Genomic DNA, 24382 nt, shown 5'->3' on the forward strand with positions numbered 1-24382 from the left:
TGTGCCTTTTCATATATATATACACACACGTTAGTATTTCTTGTCCTCTTGTTTTCAATACTTCAATCATCATTTTGTATCACAATTCCACCGAGAAGATCATATTAACTTCTCACCACAACAACATCAAACTGTAGGTTCAACACAATGTATAGTGGCATGACGCGCACACAATCACTCAATCAATTGCATATAGGAGTTCAACCACACACACACATCATGTTTGAAGACTAGATATGCTTTCTCCTATTGATTTCACAACACATACAATCAACTAATCAAAGTCTAACTCAAATAGACCGTAACATACCTCAAACGTAGAGCTGGAACAATGCGAATCACTCTTCTATAGCTTTTCCCTTTCGTAAAGCCTCGGAACGCTCAAAGTCTGGAACTTAGAATGCTCGATGAGTCATAATTACTCTAGTCACAAAATCAATTCAAGAACCCCCTTCGCTTTAGCCCCATTCCTATGGGTGAAGGATTTCTAGGTGTAAAACAACCTAACAATGGCCTTACTAATCACCAATCATCAATTTATAAAGCTATTAAATCAAAACAACAATTACAAGTTGTTTCCATGGTCAAGCTACCATTTTTATGAAACCCTAAGTCTCAAGTTCACTTAGTTCATGGCTCTAATGGTTAAATTCTTGATTATAAGGAGTTGACCCAAGCCATTAGATGATAAACAAATGATAACAATCATAACCTGTCAATTATAAAGGGTCTATTAGGTTCTAGGGTTACTATTACTAATTCACCATTGGAGACCTATAAAAGGGATGATAATCATGAAGATGATAACGTAATGATTGAAAGGGATGGTTGAGACTTACCTCTCAAGAATATTCTTGTCCTAGCTTGAAAATTCACCCTAGGTGCTTGTGGGGAACTGTTTTGGAGTTTTATGAATAAAGAATTCGGAACTAAGTGTTTAAAACCCGAAATTCTGTCCCAGTCGACCACTGCAGCGGTGAAATCACCTTATGGTTTGTTCAAGGTTCTCACTTCTGCACATTGTGGTTTGGTCAAGGTTGACTCTAAGCTTTTTTCAGGATTGTCCTGTCAAATATTAACAAGACGAGAATGAGTTATATTGAGCATTGTTCTTGAATTTAATTAATGTACGTGCTTTTGACAATGTAAAGGGAGCTCTTATTATGATGAATGCTTTTGAACCATTAGGCACACAGTCACTACTAAAAAAAGAGTCATCGATGACGGATTATATAAGACAAAATACGAGTAGAATGATCACTCATTATGGTTTGTTTGGTATGAAGGAAAATGTTTTTATTGCAAATGTTTTCGTGAAAAATAAGTGGATTTCTTACTTATTTTCTAGTTTACAGTAAATAAGCAAAATATTAATATCGCAAGAGCATTTATATATAATCTAGCAAATTACTATGGAGGTGGAATGGGGTGGGAGTTCGGTTGTGGGGTGGGGGTGGGATGGTCAAAGGGTGAAAGTTGGGGGCATTGGATGGATGGGGATACCACAATGAACTTGGAATTTCATTTATGGAATTTTCATTCCGTACTTGGAATTTCATTCATGGAATTTGCGTTCCTTACTTTCATTAAGGAAATCGGTTTCCTCATTTTATTAAAACTTGTTTTTCTAGAGTAACCAACAAAACAACACACCTATATATTTCTTATCTGGATAGTATATAAATTATAGACTTCTATTATCGCATAAACTCAGAAAAATATGTACGACGGTTGAAAAACATTGTAAATCTATGTTAACTAATGTCACGAGTTTTGGGTCTAATTGAAACATGCGAGATACAATATTACTAATGGCATGATTTTTTAATCTAATTGAATAATGGGAGATACAATATTAATATTGTTTTACATAAATCAACAATAAAAAGGGAAGCTAATTTGAAAAATAAAAGATATAAAACATGTCTGTTTGATCCTTGCTTGTTTGGAGTTTGTCCCCCAAGTGGTTGGTATCTTGAGCTTGTCTTATTAGGTGATGTTCTTATAGGACCTCCATTGGAACTGCTTAATAAAAATGACAAGAGACGAGGTTTACTTAATTGAATATACAATTGGTTAAATGTATTATGTGTCATGTAAAATTAATGAGCTGGTGAATTTCATATTGCATCCAAGAATTGATTGAGAAGAAGTTAGAGTATCTCAATACAAATAGTTTCCATATCAATACAATATATATTTTGAAAATTAAAAGGGAGGGATAATGAACCTTGTCTTTTGTGGAAGTTCAATGTCCAAGGGATCCATAACTCCAGAGCAGATCTCATCTTCTTTCTTAGAAAAGCTGGGGGTACTTTTAAAGCCACCACTTCCAATTCCCTGCTTACATTTTTCATCCCTCTCACATTAGTATGACCAGGCATCATCTTAGGCTTCATTAAGTCACTTTCTAATTTCTCCAAAGTTGGAATATTTGGCATAGGTTGTTGCTGGAGGATCAGGCCACTGGTCTTAGGATTTTCTTTCACCCCGACCTTTCTACTTGTTGAAGTTCCAAATGGATGATCAGTCATGAGCTTTGGCTTGTTGAATTCACGTTCTAATTTCTCCAAAATTGTAATATTAGACATGAGTTGTTGGTGGATCAGGCCATTGGTCTTGGGATTTTCTTGCTCCCCGGCCCTCGTACTTGTTGAAATTCCAAATTGACTATCAATGATGAGCTTTGGCTTCATGATGTCACTTTCTTTCTCCATCAGCATTGGAATTTTCGGAATAGAAGGGTTGAGGATCATGGCATTGGTTGTTGGGTTTTCTTGCTCCCTCCTAATACTTGGCCCAAAAGGATGATCATCAATGGTGAATTTTGACTTCATGAAATCTCTTTCTAATTTCTCCAAACACAGAGTTCTTGGCATAAGTGCCAAGTGGCTAGAGGATCATCAAGTCATTGGTTTGAGGGTTTTCTTTCTCTTTCCTAGTATTTGTTGAAATTCCAAGAGGATGATCAATGGTTAACTTTTGTTTCATGGACTCCCTTTCTAATTTCTCCAAAATTGGAATTTTTAGCATAGGTTGTTGGAGAATCATGGCATTTTTTCTAGCATTCTCTCGCTCCCTCCTACTTGAAATATTAATCTCACCTTTAATAGGAATAAGGTCTTATTTTCTCTTTCCTCCTTGTTCTCGCAGCATGGTTACTCCCATGGAATAAATATAAAACAGTGAATAGTCATCATCCTTATCAAGGGTGATCTAATAAGTTGTTCTTGAAGAAGAATTCTTATCACCCTCTTCTGTTGATGAACTTCTAGGAATAATGTTTGTGGTCATGGGCTGCTCTTCAAGAAAAAAATCATTAGGTAATTGTGAAATGTCAGGATTTGGATGATTTCTAGCAACATTTTCTATCGAAATGCTAGGAATAAAGTTGGTGTCCATGGTTTGCTCTTGAAAATTAAGACTAGGTAATTCTAAAATGTCTGAATGTTGATGATTTGGAGCAACATTTTCTATTGATGTGCTAGGAACAATGTTCATGGGATCCTCTTGAAGAAGTTTAAATAATTCTGAAATGCCTATATATCATCAATATTAAATTCACTCTCGAATGGCATAGTAGAGAGAAGACCCTGAGTTCCATGATAATCAATATGCATGTCACTGTTTGGAGCATCACCCATGTTTACCGGTGGATACTAAAGAAAAATAAATCATGCATGAACAATTTTATACTAAAGAAAAATAAATCATGCATGAACAATCACCCATGTTTACCGGTGGATACTAAAGAAAAATAAATCATGCATGAACAATTTCATTAATCACAAGATTATCATTGAATTTTATATGATCTAAAAAGGAATCTTTACAAGGACAATTTTTTTTTATTACCTTAATATCAACAAAAAGGAAAGAATCAAATCATTCTGGAACCATTAACATAATAAACAACACTCGATTGTTAAAATAAGGAAATGAAATCTTCTATGCAACAATATATGTAAATAATTTAATTGATTAAAGGACATTTAAAATGTTGATCGTTTAACAGGACAAAGAAACAAAGGAAACAAGATAATCTTTCTAGTATCAAGGAGTGTCTTTTGATGATAAACATTAATAATTCAAATAAAGCAAACTGACTTCGAAGTATATATGTCTATCTTTTAAATATGGGATTTTCACATTTTATCATCATCTCAACAGATAAACACCTACAAATAGAATCAACTAAACTATCTATTAATAGAAGAGAAACAAAATATAAAAGATAAAAATAAAAGAGAAAGAACTCGCATTTCTAATCTGAGTGAGAAAGAGAAAGGGACTCTAGAGCTTCATTTTCTCTGCAAAGAAAAATAAAATTCGATCTAGATCACTTAAATAGGAAAATAACTAATGATCACTTCGTAGGACCTGACTGGATATGACCTGTAACGACCTGTTTGGTCGTATTGCACTTTTAATCCATTCACCCCCGTTGACCTTTCCTCGGGCCTTGTTAATATGATTTTGACCTATGGGGATGGGAGGCATGGTTTTTGAGGTAATCAGACGAGTTTTGTGATGATTTATGAGAATTAGAGCCTTAAAGTGAAAAACCTTTAATCAATAGTTGACATTTGGGTGAACAGGCCTTTTTTGGGAATCTGTCGATTTTGTGAGGTTCGGAGGGTCGATTATGACTCATCGAGTTTTCAGTTCGGTTCCCGATGCATTCAGGGGCATTTTATACCTATGGTTGGAAAGTTGGTTTTGGCCATTTGGGGGTTGAGCCAGTCAAATATACCTCCGTTGGGAATTTCGAGACCACGAGTGAGTTCGTAGCGTGTTTTTACATATGTGCGCATATCAGTTTGTATCTGGGAGGTCTCGAGTGGAGGTCGGGGTTTGGGGTGAAACTTGGCGAAAAAACAAAATTCTGCTGGTTCTGGTGTCCCGCCCCAGCAAGACTATTTGCGCCGCAGTGGGTCTGCTTCAGCAGAGCCTGGCCCGCTGTGGTGAGTTCTTGGATTTTTAATGAGGTCTGCCCCAGCGGACGATTCTCCACCGAGGGGAGACCTCTATAGCGGGTCCTTTGCTCGCGGGAGCGAGAACGCTGAATCAGAAAATCTTTTTATTTCTAATTTCGAACCCATCCCTCATATTCACTAAATCTTTAGTGTATTAAGGGCTAATTGAAGAGTCATTGAAGTTGTTTCATCTTGGGGGTAAGTTCCTTTATCTTATCTTATTATTATCTATCCTCTTAAGCTTGAATCTGTGGTGGAATGTAGAAAAGCTAGTTAGAGAGGATGAGTCCTAACCTTAAGTTTGCTAATTGAATTTTAGGCTATGAATGTGAGTTTAATTGATGAATCTTGCTATTCTAATCATGGAATCTTGTGAGTTAGTAAATAATAAACTTGAATCTCTAACTTGGGTTCAGGAATTGATTGCGGAAAACTAGGGTTTATGCCTAAATTGGGGGTTTTCTCTTGAATGATGAAATTGATCAATAATTGAGCTTAATTAGCAATTGGAAAGTAGAATTGTTACACCTTGGAAAATTCCCCATTAACGTACAGTGAATAGGCTAGCGAAGGGCACGATGTATACGATGGTTTGATAAGTGAGAAATAGCATTTGATGATCCTAATCAAGATTCAAAGACATTTGACGTAAGGAAAGAAGGTTGTCAAGGAAAGTAAGGGATGTGTTGCGTGTCGAGTAAGAATTATGAGCGACGAGTTAATGATGGCGTAATGATGTCTTGGAGAAGAGTGATAACATCCCTTAGATTGGTATTGAGGTGTTAATCAAGTGTCAAGAAGGTTCCATAAGGATTGGAGATCAAACGAGTCGACGAGAACGAGTTTCGGAGAGCTGGGCATTATACGGCCAAACATACTGGCCGTATAAAACTTTTGCGTTATCAAAACTGTAGACGGCTTAGTACGGGCCAAAGGAAGAGTAAAGTTACGCCAGGGTTAAGAAGGTTAAGCTTCTGAGGCTTTGAAAGAAAGTTAGGCAAGGTCTGATACGAAAATTTTAGTCTAAATTGAAGAAACGATAGGTTCTAGTATATTAAGAGTTTTGAAGTAAAACAAAAGTTTAAAGTGAAGTTCGGGAAGTCTAGCTTCCAACGGAACAAGCGGCTCCTCAATCGGACATCGGGGTAAGGATATATGGACATTACAAGTTGGATGGGCAACCCAGAAACAAAAAATGATCTGAGCGAACGCGCCAGCGAGTGGCGCGAACAAGTAGAAGGCCAAAGGGCCGATACAGCGCGAACGCGCCCCCACGTGGCGCGAACGCGCTGAACAAAAATTCCAGAATCAAGTTCGGAATGAAGGTTGTGTTATAAGGAGGTAATAATAACATATATATGACATTTGGAGACCATATGGTGTAAATTAGTTCATATGTTATTTGACGAAAAGCCCTCGTTGCTGCAAGCTAAGTGGGCCCCACACGTCGGAGTTTTATAAAGGACATATGAAGATACATACGAGTAGTATATGGAAAGTTGAGCAAGTCCTAGAAAGGACCCATAAGCCAAAAATGGGCATAAGCCCTCCAAAAGGACGATTTAAGGAAACGTTTTCGGATGATCTGACTTGGAGGGGCAAAAACGGCATTATAAGTTTCGAATTTGGGGAAACCCTCAGAAATAAAAGTTGTATATAAATGAAAGAGCCTTCAAACCATAGGTCGTGGGTCCTCACACGATATCGGGATCAAGAGTTATGACCATTTTACTGAACGAAGGTGCAGTCAGAAAAAATGAAGCTGCGCGAACGCGCCCAAAGGGGGCGCAAACGCACAGAAGGAAATTAATGTCGGTTCCAGCCGAACCTGAAACGTTTTAGAAAGGGGGTTATCCCCCATTTTTCAGCTAAACCCACACAAAAGCACCTCAAACACTAGAAAGTTCCCCAACCTTCCCAAACCCACTTTTTAGCCTAAACCAGGTATAATTTCCAAATTTCAGTCCGGGTAGCGTATAATTATTGGTGCAAAATCGTATAACAGTGCATTGTGGCTTAAAAATAAGGTGGAAAAGTGAAGATACACTATTATTAACGGGAGAAAGGTATGAATCTCTTCCTATTTATGATGATACTGATTTATTTACAACGATAGAACGGTTAAATAGCTATATGGTAAGTTAATTAGTTATGGAAAGTTGGAAAACAGCGTGTGGGCTGTTTTATGGAATATGTTGATATGGAAAAGGATATTATTGATGTTGGTATTGTTGTTGTGTTGTTGGTTGATGAACTGAGAATTCGGGCTAGGCATATAAATAGGGGAGGTGCTGCCCGATTTTCGGCAGAATATAAAATAGTATAATTTGAAATATGGTACAAATATACAATGAAAAGGCTAACATTAGTGTGAATCCTCTCAAATGTAGATTTACGGGCTTGGACGAATAAGCGTAGCCAGTAGGAGATTGAACAGGTATGTAAGACTTACCTTTCTTTCTTTTGGCATGATCTCTATGAAATGAATAAATGAGGTATATGCATGATTTCAAAGAAATTATTGTTCTTAGAGCCATTAGGGCGGCTAATATTTTTGACCTCCATAAGCCGTTTCATATGGTTTTGATACGTACTCATGATTCTGAAGCTCTATTTGATACGTTTCCAAGTTCGTTTACGATTTCTATTGGCCTTTGATACGAGTATACGCAATATGGTTGGGATTATTGCATAATTGGATAATAAACCAAGTATAAGAATTCATGTCCTTAAAATGATTTTGTAAGTATTAATGTTTCTAACTTTTGCATATAATCTTGGATCGGGCCGAACGTTCCTCGGCAATAATGATATAATACGTTCATGGATCGGGCTGCACGTTCCGCAGCAATACCATGTACGATGTTCTACGAGTATGCGTGCATGAATCTGTTGTATGTATACATATATGAAATATGATGTCGGCATGATATCCAAAGACCTATTTGATATGTTCCTTAGTTGGTATTAAGAGATAAGTGATATAATTAATGTCTTGATATGCTTTGATATGTACGTATGAATCCAAGTTATATTTGATTTGATCTATACGACATCCGAAAGATACCTGATATGACTATTACTTCGATTATCCAAAAATGGCTCCTAAAACGCTTATAGAACGTTCTGTACTTCAAATGTTCGTAACTTTCTCATACGAAGTCGGATTGACCCGAAACTTGTTTCTGAGCCTTCAGATGTTAGTAAGTGTATGTATCTATTGAGTCTTGATTTGCGTGTATACGGTTTCACATTATTCTGTTCGTGCAAGCCTCAGTTTGGATTTCACTGAGCCCGGGCCAGGACATGTTATCGTGCGCACTTCTCTGCATTATTCACTGAGTCCCTCTCACTTGCGGGCCGGGACACGTTATATGTATATGTATGTGATGATATGATGATATGGGGATGGCGGCCAGGATGGCATGTGATGACTTATCCACCGAGACCCGCAATAGAGGGCCGGGACACGTTATGTATATATGGTATATGATTCTGCCATGCATGATTCTATCCACCGAGTCCCTTAGTAAAGGACCGGGACACGTTATATGCATACTCTATACATTTTGCTAATATACATGATTCCATTCACCGAGTCCCTTACAAAAGGGTCGGGACACATTATATGTACATATGGTATGTGATATGTGATATTGATATGCCTGACCTTATTCACCGAGTCCCTCACTAAAGGGTCGGGACACGTTGTGTATATAAGTATGTATATGTATATGTATATGATTCATGATTTGAGATGTACTACTTTGTTACATAAAGGAAACGTATCGATGATTTTACACAGTTTTACTGGTTCTGTAGAGTTTCTATTTTTGGCTATGATTCCCCGTTCTGTATTTCATGCCTTACATACTCGGTACATTTTCCGTACTGACCCCCTTTCTTCGGGGGCTGCTTTTCATGCCAGCAGGTACAGACGCTTATTGTGGTGATCCGCTAGTCTAGGGTGCCCTTCCTGCTACTTTGGAGTGCTCCTTTAATCCGGAGCCCACACTTTTGGTATAGATCTTTCTGTTGTACATATTTATGTGTATATGACTATTCAGGGGTACGGCGGGGCCCTGTCCCGCCATATGATTCTATTATGTTTGTTAGAGGCCTGTAGACATATATGTGGGTCATGGGTCGTCATTGTCCGGTTATGTCTGTGATTTGCGTCTAAGCAGCACTATTTGCTATGACAGCCTTAATATCTGTGATGATTAATACTTGTTGGATATGAATAAGTTATAGATAAGTCGATTCGGTAAGTAGGTGTGTAAGGGTATCCAGCTCAGGCACCAGTCACGGCCCACGGGGTTGGGTCGTGACAGTCTTGCCCAGAATGAGGGTCTTCACCGGACAAGATCTACAGCCAGACATACGGTCAGTATAAATTATACGGACCGTATGTTGGTCCGTAGAATCTGGTCGGGATAGATTTTAAGTTGATATAAGGACCCTCTCCCTCATTTAATTCATTTCATTTTCCACTCTCCACACTTCAAGAACCCTCTAGAATTCTCTCCACTCTCTATCCACAAGAAACCAAGAGAAATCTATGATCAACTGTTACACCTCGGAAATTTTTCGTGAGCCAACAATGAATAGACCAACGAAGGGCATGAGTGTGTGATGTTTTGCTAAGTAGGGAATGACTATTTATGAACTTTGGAAATAAGGAAGTTGCAGAATTTCATTTCAGCCCAGTTGGTCGTAAAGTGGAATACGGCCCGTAAAGTGATTTACGGACCGTAAACTGCTATCGTCCTCCAACCTTTCAAAAATTTCAACTTTCTGTCAAATGCTTCAAATGGTTAAAAATGACTTCGAATACGGACCGTAAATTGAAATATGGCCCGTAAACTGCCATGATCTTCAGCCAACCTTTCTGTTTTTGATATGCTTAAATACGATCGCAAAGGACGGACCGTAAACCAGTATACGGCCCGTAAAGTGGCCTTTATGACCACTGTACACCCCGACTGTTGTTCATTAAAAATCATATTTTGAGTTATTAAAAAGGGACCCTAAGCTCATTTTATTTCATTTCTCACCTACACGGTTCAAGAACTCTCTAGAGTGATCCAAAACACTTCACCCACAAGACTTTAAGAGAATCAAAGGGAGATCAAGATCAACCACATTAAATCCATGAAACAGAGTGTGTGAAACTCAAGTGAAGTTCATCCAAACCAAGAAGTTCCAAAAAGAGGTGAAGTAGGGTTTTAGTGCTAAAGGAAGAACTCCACTCTAGGCTTGTTCCACCACCATCCAAGGTATGTTTCATGACTTTATCATGTTGTTTAAGGTATTGGAAAGCCAAGATGCTTGAATTGTAGAAAGACATGGAAAATGGGTCTTAAATGGATGAATAGTGTCACAATTGAATGGTAGTTGAATGGAATCATAAATGTTGATGTGCCATGATTATGAATATGTTGTAAACGATGTTTAGACCAGGAAGTGAGCACGATATATGAGAAAACGCGATAACGAACTATAACCATAAATGTGGCAAAACTTAAGAGAAATGGTGGATTTTGCTCAACGTATATGAATGACGATTGTTGATACGATATTGTGAAGTGTTGTTGTAAATGTTTAGGAGTTGAAATAGAACGTGGGAAAAGTGGTAGAAACAAAGGAAATGCTGCCCAATATTTCCTAGAAATAACGATACGTTCTCATAACCGATTAATTAATGTTAATGCGAATTCTCTCGTGAAGGTAGCGACGTGATATTGGAGGAGAACACGTGTACGATAGCTCAGTTAAACGCCAAAGGTATGTGAGGCTAGAACTTTTCTTTCTATGGCATGAATCCCATGATATGATTTTTCTTCCTTTCCATGATCCTCCTATATTCCGGAAAGCCAGGAGCCTAAGATCATGAATAGCTACATGAGTCAAGAGATATGATATGACGTTCTTATAAAGTAAATGATGTCGTTCCTTGTATACACTCACCTTATGTACAAATCCCTTCAAGGTGAGGCGGAATGTTCATAATGGAATCGAGGGCTCACGACCTTACGTCACCTCGATAAAATATAGTTATTCTAGAGGCCTTATGCATGTACGATGATAAGCATATTTTGATAAGCATATTATTATAATTATTTTATGATGAGCATGTTATAATCATATTACACCGGGCCTAGTTGGCCGGGCAGTCACCGCGAAAGCGGGCAGCTTATACGATACACCATGGCCAGTTGGCATGGGCAGACACCACTAGTGGGCGGCATGAGATGGTACCCCGGACGTGGGCTAATGTTACTGATTATCACACCGCACCTATATGGTCGGGCAGTTTATATATATATATATATATATATATATATATATATATATATATATATATGCATACATGAGATGATGATAAGCTTAAAAGTAAGTCAGCATGCATTACTTTTCATGTAATTCCCAGTCAGGTACAGTTGCTCCATACTTGATGCCTCCCTTATTTCCTTGATGTATTATTATTGTTCATGTCTCTCATACTCAGTACAATATTCGTACTGACGTCCGTTTTCTTTGGACGCTGTGTTCATACCCACAGGTAGACGGGGAGGTGAGCTCGATCCAGATTCTTAGTAGCTGCCAGCTGATTGCGAGCACTCCATTGTCCGGAGGTGCTCATGATTATTCTCTTGGTATATGTATATTTTGGGCATGGTGGAGTCTTGTTCCACCTATATGTATAGTATGTCAGTAGAGGCTCGTAGATGCACAGTGTGGGTAGATGGTCTCACGACTGGCCTTTATGTATATGTATATATTATTTTAATGGCCGAGAGGCTTATGTATATAAAAGTATTTTTATGTTCTAAAATGAAAAGATGTTTTTCTTATGTCCTAATCATGAATTGATAAAAGTGCATTAAATGGGTAAAGTGAGTAGCAGGACGAGTGGTGCTCGGTGGCTAGCCCCGGGTACCCGTCACGTCCCCTAGCTGGGTCGTGACAAAAGTGGTATCAGAGCAGTTCGTCCTAGGAAGCGTTTACGAGCCGTCTCTAGTAGAGTCTTGTTTATTGTGTGTAGCGCGCCACATTAATAAACAGGAGGCTACAGGGCATTTAGGAAAATGACCGTCTTTCTTCTTACGAGATCGTGCGATAGAGCCATGTGTAAGATTTTATCCTCCCTAAAAGTGTGTTGTGATTTCAGAATGCCGCCGAAGGGAAAAGTTACAGCCGCTCAGAAGGGCAAAGCCACGACAAAAAGGCGGGAAGAAAGAGAGCCTCTGATGAATATAGAAGAGGGCGAATCACAAAATGAGGCCTCGCCCAACATAGAAGAGCAAGGAGGAGCCTCAGCTCCAACTCCTCCGCCAGTCGCTTTGGGTCAACAAGTGACCGAAGCGATTCATCTATTGATGCAATTGGTAGCCGCACAGGCACAACGACAGAATGCGGGCCCGAGTGATCATTCAGCTAGTACAAGAGCCCGTGATTTTATGACTCTAAATCCCCCGGAAGTTTTTGGGTCGAAGCCGAATGAAGATCCACAAAACTTTGTTGATGAAATGTTGAGGACCTTAAAGATTATTCATGCTTCTGAGACTAAATCCGTGGAGTTGGCCTCTTATAGACTCCGCGATGTGGCGGTATTATGGTACAACAATTGGATAGCATCGAGGACAGGAAATGCACCTCCTTCCTTTTGGCAAGAGTTTGTTGACGCTTTTATTCGCCATTATTTGCCACCCGAGGTTCGCCGAGCTAGAGCGGACAGGTTCTTGAATCTAAAGCAAGGAAGTATGAGTGCTCGGGAATATAGCTTGCAATTTCATTCTCTGGCCAGGTATGCCCCGACTATGGTGGCCGACATGGGGGATCGAGTGCACAAGTTTGTGAGTGGTTTGGGACCACATCTATTCAAAGATTGTTTGACAACTTCATTGCAAGATAGGATTGACATTTCCCCCATACAGGCCCATGCTCAGAATCTTGAGGAACGACAACAGCCGCCGAGGAGTGATCGTGATATTAACCGAAGGCAAGGTAAGAGGACTAGGTCTATGGGAGCAAGCAGCGAGTATGGAGGGGGGTCGAGACAGATGTATTCTAAGCACTCCGGACAGTCGGTGACTAGTGCGCCTCCCAGATTTTCAGACAGAGGGTTTGATAGTTCTTCCCGGTCAGGACAGGGCCTCGGATTCTCAGTTTAGGGGAGATTTTAGTCAGAGGAGACCTCCGGTACCGCGGTGCAGCCAGTGCGGTAGATTACATTCCGGTCGAAAATCTGGGATTGCCCGTCAGTGAGAGATAGGGTTAGGGCTCAGCCCACAGGTTCAGCAGCGGGATCTTCTTTAGTACGCCCTACAGCACAGACTTCTCAAACGTCAGCAGGTAGAGGCAGAGGCAGAGGGGGAGCATCTACTTCAGGTGTTGTTCAGGCTCGCGTATATGCTTTAGCTGGGCGACAGGATCTTGAGTCCTCCCCGGACGTTGTTACAGGTACATTGACTATATTTTCCCGTGATGTATATGCTTTGATCGATCCGGGTTCTCTTTCTCGTATATTACTCCATATGTTGTTGATTGTATTGGGGTGAAACCCGAGCCAATTAGACCTTTCGAAGTGTTCACTCCGGTTGGTGATCCCGTGATAGCCAGACAAGTGTATAAGGATTGTGTCATTGTGATATGTGATCGTCAAACTAAAGCTGATTTGATTGAGCTTGAAATAGTAGATTTCGATGTAATCATGGGCATGGATTGGCTAGCGTCATGTTATGCTAATGTTGATTGTCGAGCGAAAGTGGTCTGATTCCAATTTCCGGGAGAGCCCATACTTGAATGGAAGGGGAATACGGCATCCCCAAAGGGTAGGTTTATTTCCTACCTCAAGGCAAGGAAGATGATAGCCAAGGGCTATATTTATCATTTAGTTCGAGTTCATGATACAGAAGCAGATTCGCCCACTCTTCAATCTATTCCGGTGGTGAATGAATTCCCAGACGTATTTCCAGATGAACTTCCAGGTCTTCCTCCGGAAAGAGAAATTGATTTCGCTATCGATGTATTACCGGACACCGAGCCAATTTCTATTCCTCCGTACCGAATGGCTTCGGCAGAATTGAAAGAGCTAAAAGCACAGTTGAAAGATTTGCTTCAAAAGGGGTTTATAAGGCCCAACTCATCGCCGTGGGGAGCACCAGTCTTGTTCGTGAGAAAGAAGGACGGATCCTTACGAATGTGTATCGACTACAGGCAATTGAACAAAGTGACGATAAAGAACAAATATCCTCTTCCAAGGATTGATGATTTATTCGATCAGCTGCAAGGTGCTAAGTGGTTTTCAAAAATAGATTTGACGTCGGGTTATCAACAAGTGAGAGTTAGAGAAGCAGATATTCCCAAAACAGCTTTCCGAACGAGATATGGCCACTATGAATTTCGAGTAATGTCATTCGGGTTGACTAATGCTCCGGATGTATTTATGAATTTAATGAACAACATATTCAGGCCTCTCTTGGATCTATTTGTGATAGTATTTATCGATGATATTCTGGTGTATTCTCGCACAGAATCAGAACATGCAGACCAACTGAGAATTGTACTTGGCATTCTTCGAGCCCGAGAATTGTATGCAAAATTTTCAAAGTGTGAGTTCTAGCTGAATTCTGTAACATTCTTGGGCCATATTATTTCAGATGATGGTATCCGAGTCGATGCTCAGAAAATTGAAGCGGTGAAGACTTGGCCAAGGCCAACGATGCCCACAGAAGTCCGTAGTTTTCTGGGTTTGGCAGGTTATTAGCGAAGGTTCATGGAGGGCTTTTAATCTATTTCGGCCCCATTGACGAAGCTAACCCAGAAGCCGGCAAAGTTTCAATGTGATGATGCCTGTGAGCGCAGTTTCCAAGAGTTGAAAGACAGGTTGACCTCAGCTCCGATCTTAACACTCCCAGAAGGGTCAGATGGATACGTGGTATACTGTAATGCTTTCGGTGTTGGACTAGGATGCGTATTGATGCAGCACGGGAAAGTTATTGCATATGCTTCGAGGCAATTGCGGAAACATGAGAAGAATTATCCAACTCATGTTCTCGAACTAGCTGCGGTTATTCATGCCCTAAAAATATGGAGGCATTATTTATACGGGGTGCACGTTGATATCTATACAGATCACAAGAGTCTCCAGTACATTTTTAAACAGAAGGAGCTGAATTTACGGCAGAGGCGGTGGTTAGAATTATTAAAAGATTATGATGTTAACATTTTATACCACCCCGGGAAGGCGAATGTAGTAGCCGACGCATGTAGCCGCCGATCAATGGGCAGCTTATGTGAAATTCCTCTGGAAAGGAAAGAGATGGTTCAAGAACTTCACCGATTAGCAAATTTGGGAGTGCGTGTAATTGATTCAGGCGACGCCGGGATTAGTATAAACGATTCCACAATTTCATCCTTGGATATGGAAGTGAAAGAACGGCAATGCGATGATCCGCAGTTATGTCGTTATAGAGACACATCTTATGGGAAAGAAAAGTCTCCGTTTGAAGTTTCTATGGATGGAATTCTTATGTACCGAGGCAGGTTATGTGTGCCGAATGTGGCGGATTTGCGCCGACGAATTTTAGAAGAAGCACATTGCTCTCGATATTCTATTCACCCAGGTGCAACCAAAATGTATCGTGATCTCAAGACGAAGTATTGGTGGGATGGCATGAAGAGAGACATAGCCGAGTTTATGGCACAATGTCCAAATTGCCAACAGGTAAAAACTGCACATCAGAAGCTAGAGGGCTTGTTACAGGCAATAGAAATCCCTACCTGGAAATGGGAAGTGATCAACATGGATTTCGTCATGGGATTACCCCGTTCCCGTGACAGGTATGACTCCATATGGGTGGTCGTGGATAGGCTGACGAAAGCAGCCCATTTTCTTCCAATCAAGACCACGTACTTAGCAGAAGACTATGCAAGGTTGTACCTCAAAGAAATTGTGCCACTCCATGGAATCCCATTATCTACTATCACAGATAGAGGAGCACAGTTTACAACTAAGTTCTGGAAGTCTTTTCAAGATGGTTTGGGCACGCAAGTGAAGTTTAGCATGGCATTTCATCCGCAAACTGATGGGCAGGCCGAGCGTACTATTCAAACCTTAGAAGATATGCTACGGGCGTGTGTGTTGGATTTCGGTAGTAGCTGGGATGACCACTTACCCCTTATTGAATTTGCATACAACAATAGCTACCATTCTAGCATACAAATGGCTCCATATGAAGCTTTATATGGGAGGAAATGTAGATCTCCAATTGGATGGTTCGAAATAGGAGAAGCAGAACTAGTGGGCCCTGAATTGATCCAACAAGCAATAGAAAAGGTCAAGGTGATCCAAGATCGGTTGTTGACAGCCCAAAGTCGCCAAAAGTCCTATGCGGACAATCGCCGACGAGACTTGGAATTTCAAGCCGATGATTGGGTGTTCTTGAAAGTGTCTCCAATGAAAGGGGTGATGAGATTTGGTAAGAAAGGTAAGCTAAGTCCCACATACATTGGACCCTACAAAATCATCCGCAAGGTGGGTCAGGTAGCCTATGAATTGGATTTGCCTTCGGAGCTTGAATCAGTCCACCCAGTTTTCCACGTTTCGATGCTCCGCAAGTGTATTGGAGACCCCACTAAGATTCTCCCGATAGATGATGTGCAAGTGAAAACTTACCTATGAAGAGGTGCCTATTGCTATTTTAGATAGGCAGGTGCGGAGACTCCGAAATAAAGAGCTAGTTTCAGTCAAAGTCTTATGGCGAAATGATAACCGGGAAGAAATGACTTGGGAAGCAGAAGAGAGCATAAAGTCCAAGTACCCACACTTATTCCAACCCCCGGGAGAGATCCAAGACGAAACGCCGACAATATGAGGTATGTACGCTTTATTTTTATGTTTTTGGTCGTGTGTGGCCACGGATATGTTGATATTGTGATGTAGCCCTATGAGGCGATGATATTATGGGTTGTTGTGACAGGTTGGTAGTGTCAAATTACAGGGGAAACTCTGCCGAAATTTTCATAGAATTCCGAGTGTTTAACATTCGAGGACGAATGTTCCAAAAAGAGGGGAAGGATGTTACACCTCGAAAAATTTTCGTGAGCCAACAGTGAATAGACCAATGAAGGGCATGAGTGTGTGATGTTTTGCTAAGTAGGGAATGACTATTTATGAACTTTGGAAATAAGGAAGTTGCAGAATTTCATTTCAGCCCAGCTGGTCGTAAAGTGGAATACGGCCCGTAAAGTGATTTACGGACCGTAAACTGCTATCATCCTCCAACCTTTCAAAAATTTCAACTTTCTGTCAAATGCTTCAAATGGTTAAAAACGACTTGGAATACGGACCGTAAATTGAAATACGACCCGTAAACTGAGTCGTAAATTGCCATGATCTTCAGCCAACCTTTCTGTTTTTTATATACTTAAATACGATCGCGAAGGACGGACCGTAAACCAGTATATGGCCCATAAAGTGGGTTTACGACCACTGTACACCCCGACTGTTGTTCATTAAAAATCATATTTTGAGTTATTAAAAAGGGACCCTAAGCTCATTTTATTTCATTTCTCACCTACACGGTTCAATAACTCTCTAGAGTGATCCAAAACACTTCACCCACAAGAATTTAAGAGAATCAAAGGGAGATCAAGATCAACCACATTAAATCCATGAAACAGAGTGTGTGAAACTCAAGTGAAGTTCATCCAAACCAAGAAATTCCAAAAAGAGGTGAAGTAGGGTTTTAGTGCTAAAGGAAGAACTCCACTCTAGGCTTGTTCCACCACCATCAAAGGTAAATTTCATGACTTTATCCTGTTGTTTAAGGTGTTGGAAAGCCAAGATGCTTGAATTGTAGAAAGACATGGAAAATGGGTCTTAAATGGATGAATAGTGTCACAATTGAATGGTAGTTGAATGGAATCATAAATGTTGATGTGCCATGATTATGAATATGTTGTAAACGATGTTTAGACCAGGAAGTGAGCACGATATATGAGAAAACGCGATAACGAACTATAACCATAAATGTGGGAAAACTGAAGAGAAATGGTGGATTTTGCTCAACGTATATGAATGACGATTGTTGATACGATATTGTGAAGTGTTGTTCTAAATGTTTAGGAGTTGAAATAGAACATGGGAAAAGTAGTAGAAACAAAGGAAATGCTGCCCAATTTTTCCTAGAAATAACGATACGTTCTCATAACCGATTAACTAATGTTAATGCGAATTCTCTCGTGAAGGTAGCGACGTGATATTGGAGGAGAACACGTGAATGATAGCTCAGTTAAATGCCAAAGGTATGTGAGGCTAGACCTTTTCTTTCTATGGCATGAATCCCATGATATGATTTTTCTTCCTTTCCATGATCCTCCTATATTCCGGAAAGCTAGGAGCCTAAGATCATGAATAGCTACATGAGTCAAGAGATATGATATGACGTTCTTATAAAGTAAATGATGTCGTTCCTTGTATACACTCACCTTATGTACAAATCCCTTCAAGGTGAGGCGGAATGTTCATAAATGTTCATAATGGAATCGAGGGCTCACGACCTTACGTCACCTCGATAAAATATAGTTATTCTAGAGGCCTTATGCATGTACGATGATAAGCATATTTTGATAAGCATATTATTATAATTATTTTATGATGAGCATGTTATAATCATATTACACCGGGCCTAGTTGGCCGGGCAGTCACCGCGAAAGCTGGCAGCTTATACGATACACCATGGCCAGTTGGCATGGGCAGACACCACTAGTGGGCGGCATGAGATGGTACCCCGGACGCGGGCTAATGTTACTGATTATCACACCGCACCTATATGGTCGGGCAGTTTTTATATATATATATATATATATGCATACATGAGATGATGATAAGCTTAAAAGTAAGTCAGCATGCATTACTTTTCATGTAATTCCCAGTCAGGTACAGTTTCTCCATACTTGATGCCTCCCTTATTTCCTTGATGTATTATTATTGTTCATGCCTCTCATACTTAGTACAATATTCGTACTGACGTCCGTTTTATTTAGACGCTGTGTTCATGCCCACAGGTAGACGGGGAGGTGAGCGCGATCCAGATTCTTAGTAGCTGCTAGCTGATTGCGAGCACTCCATTGTCCGGAGGTGCTCATGATTATTCTCTTGGTATATGTATATTTTGGGCATGGTGGAGTCTTGTTCCACCTATATGTATAGTATGTCGGTAGAGGCTCGTAGATGCACAGTGTGGGTAGATGGTCTCACGAGAGGCCTTTATGTATATGTATATATTATTTTGATGGCCGAGAGGCTTATGTATATAAAAGTATTTTTATGTTCTCAAATGAAAAGATGTTTTTCTTATGTCCTAATCATGAATTGATAAAAGAGCATTAAATGGGTAAAGTGAGTAGCAGGACGAGTGGTGCTCGGTGGCTAGCCCTGGGTACCCGTCAAGTCCCCTAGCTGGGTCGTGACATCAACCTTATCAAACCCACAAAAATCAAGTGTATGAAACCTATCAAAGTTCATCTAAGCCAAGAAATCCCAAGGGAAGTGAGCTAGGGTTTTGGTGCAAGAAGAGAATGCCCATTCAAGGCTTATTCTTCCATTATCTAAGGTGAGTTTTATGATCATTCCTTGTTGTTTAAGGTGTTGAAAGTTAAAAACACTTGGATTGTAGAAAGATATAGGAAATGGGTCATGAATGTGTGAATAGTGTCATTGTTGAGTAGTAGTTTGGGCTGAATTATGAATATTGGTATGTTGTGATTGTAAGTATGTTGTGAACGACATTTAGAACATGGAATAAGTATTATATGTGAGAAAATGCAATAATGAACTATGACCATGATTATGGAGAAATTGGAGTGAAATGGTGAAATGTGGGTAATATAGACGAATGATGATTGTTGCTTGCGATATTGTGAATGTTGTTATGGATGTTTGGGAGTTGATATATAATATGGAGAAAGTAGTAGAAACAAAGGAAATGCTGCCCAATTTTCTGTAGCTTTAGTAAGCACGTTTAAGTAATCGATTAGCTAATGTTAATGTGAATTCTCTTGAAGGTAAAAACGTGGACATTGAAGGAGAACAAGCAAGCGATAGATTAGTTAAACGAAAAAGGTATGTGAGGCTAGTCCTTTCTTTCTATGGCATGAATCCTATGTCATGATTTTTCCTTCTTCTCCATGAATCTTCTACATCTCGGAAAGCTAAGAGTCTATGTTCATGAATAGCCACAGGAGATAAGAGATACATTACGAGCCCAATAATGATGATGATGAGCTTAAGTCTAAAGATTCTAGAGTTCATAATATGATGTTCCTATAAAGTTAATGATGTAGTTTATTGTATACACTCACCTTATATACTATTTCCTTCAAGGTGAGGCAGAATACTTATAAATGCTCCATAATGTACTCGGGGGTTCACGACCTTATGTTACCTCGACAAAGTATAGCTATCTTTGAGTTATTATGCATGCATTATGATGAGTACATATTGATGATATTACATCACGCCTATATGGCCTGGCAGACACAACTAAGGTGGGCAGCGTATACACCATGTCTAGATGGAATGGGCAGACACCACTAGTGGGCGGCATGAGATAGTACCCCGGACGCGGGAGGCCTGGACGCAGGCTAATGATTATCACACCGTACCTATATGGACGGGCAGCTTATACATTTATGCATACATGATATGATGATGATTATGAAGTAAGCCAGCATGCATCGTTTCTTTTATAATTGAAAGTCAGTTACAATTGCTCCTTATTTGATGCTTATTTTATCTCATTGACGTATTATTATTACTTATGCCTCTCATACTCAGTACAATGTTCGTACTGACGTCCGTTTTCTTTGGACGCTGTGTTCATGCCCACAAGTAGACAGGAAGGTGATCTTGATCCAGACTCGTAGGAGCTATTAGCTGACTTGAGAGCACTCCATTGTTCCGGAGGTGCCTTTGACTATTCTTTTGTGTACATATGTATATTTTGGGCACGACGGGGTCCTGTCCCGTCCCTATGTCTAGCACTCTAGTAGAAGCTCGTAGATACGCAGGTGTGGGTTATATGGTCTCACGATGTTGCTATTATATATATATATATATATATATATATATATATATATATATATATATATATATATATTATTTCGATAGCCGAAGGGCTTATGTGTATAAAAGTAATTATGTTTCCAAACAAAAAATGATCTTTCTAAGATTTGAGTATGAATTTGATAAAAGAATGCTTAATGAATAATAGAATGAGTGGTGCTCGGTGGTTAGCCCCCGGTACCCGTCATGGCCCCTAGTCGGGTCGTGACAAGAATTGAACTTCTAGAGCGTTGGGTTACCAATTCCACTATTGAATACCCGTTTTACCCTTATGGGTCCGATTTCCCTCTTTCTTTAGTTGATTTTCTATTTGAACAAAATGTATAACAATACGGGTACCATTATTCCTCGTTTCTGACTTAGATTTCTATAATGACTGCTGGGTATTCGGAGGCTCTTCGGAAGGGCAAGGCTCGCATTTGACGGTTCGTGGCACCAGCTCGGCATCGATGTAGGTTATGTCTTACCTTTCGGTTAGACTTCAATTAGCGAAGCATATGTAGAAGTTAGTTATTGACGGATAAATCATGCTAATCCTTTGGGTACGAAGTTGGGATGGATATTCTTAGGTTGGTATTTGTCACGACCCAAAATCGGGTCCATGTGGGCACCTACTTATTCCCCCCTAGTAGGCGAACCCTTTCCTTCCCAAATCACACATTTTATAAACAAGTTCATCGATAGATCATTTTCCATTAATAGAATATAAAAGTGTATACAAGACTTTACAAATATTTCTTAAAATCTGGTCTGGACTAGTACAAGAGCTTCTAAATTATGACTAAAACCGACAAAATAAAGTAAATAAGACAACCCTATTGGAATGAGGTAACAAAATCTTCAAGATAGCACCGGCAAGTCCTCGGAACTAGCTAAACCACTAACTCAACCTGAAATAGTTCTACATCCCAAAAGGATGTAGCAAGAGCAGTATCAGTACAACACTCATACTGGTAAGTATCATAGGCTGACAACGATTAGGAAATCATAACAACAATAGATAACAACGGATAAGTATGGTAGGCAGTCAATTAGGCAAAAATAAGAAAAATAGTAAAGGGAAAAAAAAATAGAAAACTCTACCATCTCCTAAACCACATGAACAACCAACTAAATCAACTCTAACGTCATATCGTTACACTCAACCAATCACTATGCCGAGCCAGGGTACACTTCAAGTCACAATTCTAATACCACCCCAAGTACAATCCTAAGTCAAATTTCCAAGTTCAGTCTATCTTTCCAGAACCATTAATAAGCCAGAGTAGTGACCAAACATCCACTACAGTCTGATAGATGCAAATGTTAGTACCAATTCCAAGATCTTACCTCAAAGTACCTATAAATTCGAAACAGAACCACAATAACCATTACTAGCTCATAATGTCTCCAACATGCCAATATCAACAAAACCAACAATAGGAGAATATGATATGAATGCAAATGCATATCACATGCAATGATACACACACGCTTCTGCCGGACGATGTCTACGCTCCGACAGTCATGACCCATGGGGGACCGCTAAGTCCATGTACTTGCTGTGGCATACAGTCCGATCCAATAGTTAGTGTTTCGGAATGTGCAACCCAGTCCAAGCTAGTGTTGCGGTATATGCAACCCAATCCAATTTATGTATAAGAATCAATGAGTGAATGTATGATAACAATGATGAATGAGTGCTCGTGCCACACCTAGACAAATATCAAAACAACAGCAACATCATTATATCTTTCCTTTCCTTCCAACTAGTCTCCCATAATGCATAGAGTCCTCCAAATCCTATAGTATTCGTTAAGCATGACTCCTAGAATACTAACAGGCCACAAGCCCGAACACGTAAAGCCACCACACCACATAGAACATAACAAGGCGACAAGCCACAATCAACAGTACAAACCTAAGAATTTCATCCCAACTTCATACCCGAAGGTGCATATGATGTCTCAATCAATCCCTAATCCAAACTACAATTGTAAGTACAAATACCAACCTAGAATAACCATCCCAATTCCTTGTCCGACGACCTAGGCATGCTTTCTCCATACTTTCTATTGCATATTTATGAATTACTAATAGGAGTCTATCAAGTAATCTGTAACCTACCTCGAGGACGAGCAGGTGCCACGAACATCCAGTTGATCTTCAACTTCCCATTTTCGAACCATGACCCGCAACAGAGAGCCTTGGAATGTCAAGAAACCCAAAAGAACAAGAGTCAATAATCTAAGAATTTTATTCAATCTTTGAGTTTGCAAAAGAAGGATTGAAATTTATTCTCAACTAGATTTGCTAGGTTTTCATCAACTAATAATCCGGGATTTATTGTTAACTAAGTCACCTAATTCATAAATTATTTTGCTTTCCTTAGGAAATCCCAATTTCAAGAACTAAAGTTGAAACCCATTTACAAAATAGAGGAAAGATTAGAAATTAGAGGTTGGTCAATGTTTCTAAATTAAGACTTAAAGGATTCTTTCAAGAAAGCCCAGATTTTAAGCTTAGAATTTCATTTTATCCTCTCAAACTTGAATAATTAAGAAACCTCCATTTGTACCAACTTAGAAGATGAACTCTTTGTTGACACCCAATTTTGTCCCGCCTTTCTTCCAAATATTTATTTGCATTTATAATATTTTTTTAAGAATAGTCATTTATACTTTACCAAAATTTAATTAGTTTTCTATTAATACCGTCATTTTTTCTCATTATTATTTTTATTATTATTATTATTATTATTATTATTATTATTATTATTATTATTATTATTATTACTATTATTATTATCATTACCATTATTATTATGATTTGCATTATGATCACTTTTAACATTTTTTTTTTACTTACCGTCTTATGCACACCCGCATCACATTCATTTCTATGCAATTAAACAATAGCATTTACTTACTGTTAAACTTTAAAATATTATCGCACGGCTATCATGATATCGTATAATTTTATTTGGGTAGTAATAAATATATTTTATAGTAATTAATATTTTAGCACACGTTAATTGAAGAAGGTCTTTTATTTAAATTTAGAAGCTCAAAAAAATATACCCAATCAACCCACAAAATTTTTCGGACCAGCCCATTGTCACCTAAAATAATACCCAGCCCAAAAATTACCAGCCCAAATCATAACTAGTCCGTTACCCGTTTTAACCGACCCGACCCGGCCCATGTCCTTTATTTTCATCATCTAAACCTAGATGAACCGATTCGCGCCTCCCCTTTTCCCTTCCCCTTCTCTCTCCCTCTCTCATCCCATT

The sequence above is a fragment of the Lycium barbarum genome, chromosome 1 (genome assembly GCF_019175385.1).
Source record: "Lycium barbarum isolate Lr01 chromosome 1, ASM1917538v2, whole genome shotgun sequence".
Taxonomy (NCBI): domain Eukaryota; kingdom Viridiplantae; phylum Streptophyta; class Magnoliopsida; order Solanales; family Solanaceae; genus Lycium; species Lycium barbarum.